Source organism: Polypterus senegalus, chromosome 11, assembly GCF_016835505.1.
Source record: "Polypterus senegalus isolate Bchr_013 chromosome 11, ASM1683550v1, whole genome shotgun sequence".
Classification (NCBI taxonomy): Eukaryota; Metazoa; Chordata; class Cladistia; order Polypteriformes; family Polypteridae; genus Polypterus; species Polypterus senegalus.
Genome location: NC_053164.1, coordinates 108,687,667 through 108,694,069, shown reverse-complemented (window position 1 = coordinate 108,694,069; position 6,403 = coordinate 108,687,667).

Below are 6,403 nucleotides of genomic sequence, written 5' to 3'. Positions count from 1 at the left end.
TGTCAAGAAAATCAAGGATCCAATTGAAGAGGGTGGTGTTCAGGCCCAACCTGCTCAGTTTTACAGCCAGCTTTTGAGGGATGATTGTGTTGAACGCAGAGCTAAAGTCTATGAATAGCATCCTGACATATGTGTCTTTTTTATCCAGATGTGTCAGGGAGAAGTGAAGGGCAGAGCATATGGCATCCTTAGTTGACCTGTTTGAGCGGAATGCAAACTGAAGAGGGTCAAGGGAGGCAGGTGTGTTTGACATGACTAACCTTTTGAAGCACTTCATTATGATTGGCGTGACTGCAACTGGTCGGTAGTCATTCAAGCATGTCACTGATGACTTCTTCGGCACTATTATGATGGTGGTTGACCTGAAGCATGCTGGAACTGACAACTGGCTCAGAGATGTGTTGAAGATGTCTGTGAGGACACCAGCCAGTTGACTGGCACATTCTTTGAGCACACGACCAGGTATGATGTCAGGTCCTGCAGCCTTGCATAGATTGACTCTGGATAGAGTACTCTTCATGTCATTTATGGAGAGACAGAGTACCTGGTCAGTGGAGGGAGGTGTTGCTTTTCTTGCAGGCTCTTTGTTCGGGGCCTCAAACCGTACAAAGAAGTTGTTCAGCTCATCCGGAAGGGAGGCATCACCATCACTGTTGTGTGGGTTGGGCTTGTAGTTTGTAATTATCTGAACACCCTGCCACATACGATGTGTGTCTCTGGTGCTGCTGAATTGTTTGTTAATCCTGTGCGCATATGACCACTTAGCTCTCCTTATAGTGCGAGACAGGTTGGCTCTGGTCACCCTGAGGGCGGCCATGTCTCCAGATCTTAAGGCTGCATTTCTGATCTTGGGCAGCTTGTGCACTTCTCTCGTCATTCAGGGCTTTTGGTTGGCTCTTGTGGTAACATCCTTGGTAACAGTAACATCCTCTATGCATTTGGAGATGTAGCCAGTCACAGAGTCTGTGTACTCCTCCAGACTGATGGAGTCACCATCCATAGCAGGCTCCCAGAAAATGTCCCAGTCTGTCAATTCGAAGCACTCTTGGAGAGCTGAAACAGCACCAACCTGCCACATTCTGATGTTCTTGCAGGCTGGTTTAATGCGCTTCAGCAGGGACCTGTATGCAGGAACCATAAAAACGCTGATATGGTCTGAGTAGCCGAGGTGGGGGTGGGTAGGGCCTTGTAGGCATCAGGAGCACTTGTGTAAAAATTGTTTAGCAGCAAAGTTCTCATTCTGGAAGAATTTGGGGAGAACTGACTTCAAGTTGGCATGATTGAATTCTCCAGTAATAATGAAAAATGCCTCGGGTGCGTCGTTTACAGTTTGCTGATGATCTTGTAGAGTTTCGCTAGTGCCTGGTTAGCATTTGCGCTAGGCGGGAGGTAGATGGCAACCACCAGCATGCAACTATATTCCCTCAGCAGGTAGAAAAGCCAACACCTTACTGATAAAACCTCTATCAGCAGGGAGCAGTGTCGCACAACTGAGGCAGCTTTCGTACACCACTCTCTGTTCACATAAACACACAGTCCCCCTCGCGGGTAATACCGGACAAAGAGGCGTCTTTGTCCGCTCAGAAGATGGTCAGTCCGTCTAGCTGGATGGCCGAGTCTGCAGTGCTTTCCTGGAGCCATGTCTCAGTGAAAATAAAGATGCCACAGTCCCTCATTTCCCACTGCTTGGCCTGCTGCAGCTTATATAATCCAACTTGTCCAGTGATCGGACATTTGTGAGCAGAATGGACGGTATCACAGGTCTGGTGGGTTTAGTTTTTAGCCTTGTGCTAACACCGGAGTATTTCCCTCATTTCTGCTTCCGATCGCTGCGCTTGCATTTTTACCAGCTCAGCTTCTCAGGCTGCCGAAGTAAGCAAAGGCTGCGGAGCGTCTCTGTCACCACACTGGATATTTCAGCGGTTTCTTTGGAAATCAAGCAGGATTTGCCACTCGTAAAAGTATGTCCAGGGAATGTTTCTGACTTGTGTCCAATGCTTGCTGGAATGGACACATCCCTGGATTGATGGATTTAATCATTAAACACCCTTTTCAGAGATATTGCAATAAGGTGTCTTTGGACTTTAATGGGTGTTCCAGGCAATTCACAACACAGCGAAGCCGAACCTGTTCTGACCGTGATAATATCTCACACTGCCACCTGGTGGATTCTACCAGATTTACGTAAAGTACGCGAGCAAGTATAAACAGTAAAACGCTTGTGTAGTTGGAGCGTCCGCTGCAGCATGTGTCACGTGAAGCATAAACCCGGCCTTAGAATCATAAATTAAACTCTTTACAATCATCAAATTCACTCTCAATACTAAAATAAGCCTACGACAATGATCTCCAAATCTAAAGGTTGCGGTGCAATGGCTCAGTGATCAATGCATTCAGGAGATCCTACTGAAAATTTTGATATTAAATTTGTGTATTTGTATGCTTTTTTTCATCATTTTGCTATGTCCATCCATTACTGCTCATTGACTTTATATATACAATTTAGAACACAGCTTTGTGCGGTTTTCTCCAGACCTAAAGGTTCCACTGCTATGGCTCAGTGATCAATGCACTTAGGAGATCATGCTGAAAATTTGTATATACAATATGTGCATATTTAGGTTTTTTTTCATCATTTTGTTCCCACGCCTCTCGCCGCCTGGTAGACACACGTTGATCCATTCAGTGTAGCTCGCATGCAACCCTGGACATCTAAGGACTTCACAGACCTGTTATTGCTCAATCTCACATGGCTAAAAGCCACTTGTCCCTCTAAGAAGTTGGACGCCGACCCGCTCGGGGGTCACGTAACTATTTATCAGGAGGGAGTCTCGTTCGTTATTGGAATTAACCAGAAAAATCACTCCAGCAACTAAGAACGGCCATGCACCACCACCCACAGAATTGAGAAAGAGGAAGAGCAACCATACTCCTCCTGGAACCCAAACTTTGATATGCAATTTGTGCATATTTATGCTTTTGTTCATTATTTTGCTATGTCTATCCATTACTGCTCTTTGGCTTTATATATAGAAATTAGAAAACAGTTTACAAAGTTTTGTATTTTTAGGCTTTATTTCAGCATTTTGCACATCAATGCTTTAACGCCCATAAGCCTGTATTAATACAAATAGGAGCAGAGTTTATGGCAAATACATTTTTACCTGGCCCGTCACACTTTACTACCCAAACAAATATCATCAGCATTCTTTATTGATGATGAGTATTACATTAATTCATATGCACACCAGTAACCAGATATACAGCGGTATTTGTGGGTGTCAGTACAACAGTGTAACTGAACACAAGAAGTCATCAGTGAATCTGATGTCAATGAAATGAAATTGCAGCACACAAACAGTTTTACGTGATATAAAACATAGTTCCCTAATGGGTAAGAACTGTTTGGATGGTTTCCTAAGTGTTACTCAAGGTACACTTCAACATCTCACATTCACTTCTTTTCCCGATTGAAAAGTATTAGGCGAAAATGAAGTGGAATGTTATGTCTATAACTCAGTGCCTCATCAAAATACTGATGAGAACACAGTTCTACATGAAATAAAACATTGTTCCCTAATGGGTGAGAAGTGTTTGGACGGTTGAATGATAAATGTACAGAGAAAAAGGATGAGAACTAGGAATGCTCAAGGCAAGAGTATTCGTGCAGTGCGCCATTACTGGTATACATTAATATGTTCTTTTTCTTCTTCTTCTTCCGGCTGCTCCCGTTAGGCGTTGCCACAGCGGATCATCTTCTTCTATATCTTTCTGTCCTCTGAATCTTGTTTTGTTACACCCATCACCTGCATGTCCTCTCTCACCATATCCATAAACTTTCTCTTATTTCTCTTTCCTGGCAGCTCTATCCTTAACTTCCTTCTCCCAATATACTCTGCATCTCTCCTCTGCACATGTCCAAACCAACACAATCTTGCCTCTCTGACTTTGTCTCCAAACCGTCCAACTTGAGCTGACCCTCTAATGTCCTCATTTCAAATCCTGTCCATCCTCGTCACACCAGTGCAAATCTTAGCATCTTTAACTCTGCCACCTCCAGCTCTGTCTCCTGCTTTCTGGGCAGTGACACCGTCTCCAACCCATATGACATAGCTGGTCTCACTACCGTCCTGTAGACCTTCCCTTTCACTTTTGCTATTACCTGTCTGTCACCAATCACTCCTGAAACTCTTCTCCACCCATGCCTGCACTCCCTTTTTCACCTCTCTTCCACACTCTCTGTTACTTTGTACTGTTGATCCCAAGTGTTTAAACTCATCCACCTTCGCCAACTCTACTCCTTGCATCCTCACCATTCCACTGACCTCCATCTCATTTACACACATGTATTCTGTCTTGTTCCTACTGACCTTCATTTCTCCTCCTCAACCTGCTCCCTACTATCACTACAGATCACAATGACATCAGCAAACATCACAGTCCACGGGGAGTCCTGTCTAATCTCATCTATCAACCTGTCCATCACCATTGCAAATAAGAAAGGGCTCAGAGCCGATCCCTAAAGTAATCCCAACTCCACCTTGAATGCATCCATCACTCCTACCGCAGGCCTCACCACGTTCATACTTCAACTCATACATATCCTGTACAACTCTTACATACTTCTCTGCCACTCCCGACTTCCTCATACAATACCACATTCCTCTCGGGGCACCCTGTCATATGCTTTCTCCAGGTCCACAAAAACGCAATACAGCTTCTTCTGGCCTTCTCTATACTTCTTCATCAACACCCTCAGAGCAAACCTTGCACCTGTGTACAGATTCAATTTCTTCCATTCCAACCTCTCAAACACCATGGTGGGCAAAACCAAAGAGCTGTGAAAGGGCGTCAGAGACGACTGGAATGATCTACAAGGCCATTGAGAAAGTCACAACTGTTGGTGTGATTATTTGGAAATGGAAAAATGGAAAAATAAAATGACCATCAGTTGCCCTCAGTCTGGAGCTGCATGCAAGATCTTGCCTCATGGAGTGAGGATGATCATGTGAAAGGTGAGGGATCAGCCCAAAACTACACAGGAGGAGCTTGTCAATGATCTGAAGGCAGTTGGGACCACCACAGTCACCAGGAATACAATTGGTAACACACTACTCCATAATGGAGTGAAATCTTGCAGTGCCCGCAAGGTCCCCCTTCTCAAGCGTGGACACTCATCCAGACCAATCTTAAGTATGCCGATGAACATCTAAATGATTCAGAGAAGGCTTGGGAGGTGTGCTGTGGTCGAGCTCTTTGGTGTCAACTCGATCTGCTGTGTTTGGAGGAAGAGAAATGCTGAGTGTGACCCAAAGAACGCCATCCCCACAGTTGAGCACGGAGGTGGACACATCACACTCTGGGGCTGTTTTTTTGCTCATCCCATGAGGCGAGATCTTACATAGAGCTCCAGGCTGAGGCTGATTGATGGTCATTTTATTTATTTATGTTATTTTCGCACTAACAGTTGTCATCTTCTCACCAGGCTTCTTGCTGGTGGTTTTGTAGTCCATTCCAGCCTTGTGCAGGTCTTGTTCTCCCCGTGTTTGCGTGGGTTTCTTCCGGGTGCTCCTGTTTCCTCCCACAGTCGAAAGACATGCAGGTTAGGTGTACTGGCGATCCTAAATTGTCCCTAGTGTGTGCTTGGTGTGTGTCCTGAGATGGGCTGGCACCCTGCTCGGGATTTGTTCCTGCCTTGCGCCCTGTGCTGGCTGGGACTGGCTCCAGCAGACCTCCGTAACCTTGTGTTAGGATATAGCAGGTTGGAAAATGGATGGATGGAAGAATACATACTATTTTTCTCATCATGTCAGTATTGGCTGATAATGGATTAAGTAGATTTATCAATACTGAGGAGGTTGTAAGATTATTTCTGATTTGCTAGACCAACATGATGTCACAGAATAAAGTCAGAGACACAACATTTCAGCTGTAGTGCCTTCAGCATCAGCATGCTGTGATACATGCGGTGAAGGCCATGCAGATGAAAAGTTGTCTCTTTCTTTTTAATTTTTTTCATCATGTCAATAAACTTTATTACCTATTTTCTTCCTGTTTGCATATACAAGCTGACTCAGCCCTTCACTGACTCCATCGATACAATGGTTTGCTATCTATACTCAGCAGAAACAATATTGCTTGGTGGACTCTGTGTGGTTTGCTTGGTAAAATGTCAGTTGTGTGTTTATTTTTTTACTACAGCTCAAAACAGTGTGTGCTGCACTGGTTTTGTTTGTCTAGAGAAACGATAAAAGTGAGTTAAAATTAGTTATCGTAAAGGACACTGTCTTTATAGGTTCATTACTTGGATATTCATGGCTGCAGTACATCATGTTACCAATTAAAACAACTAAACATAAAGAGAATTTGGGTGTATGTACGTTTAATCTGATTTGTTTCTGAA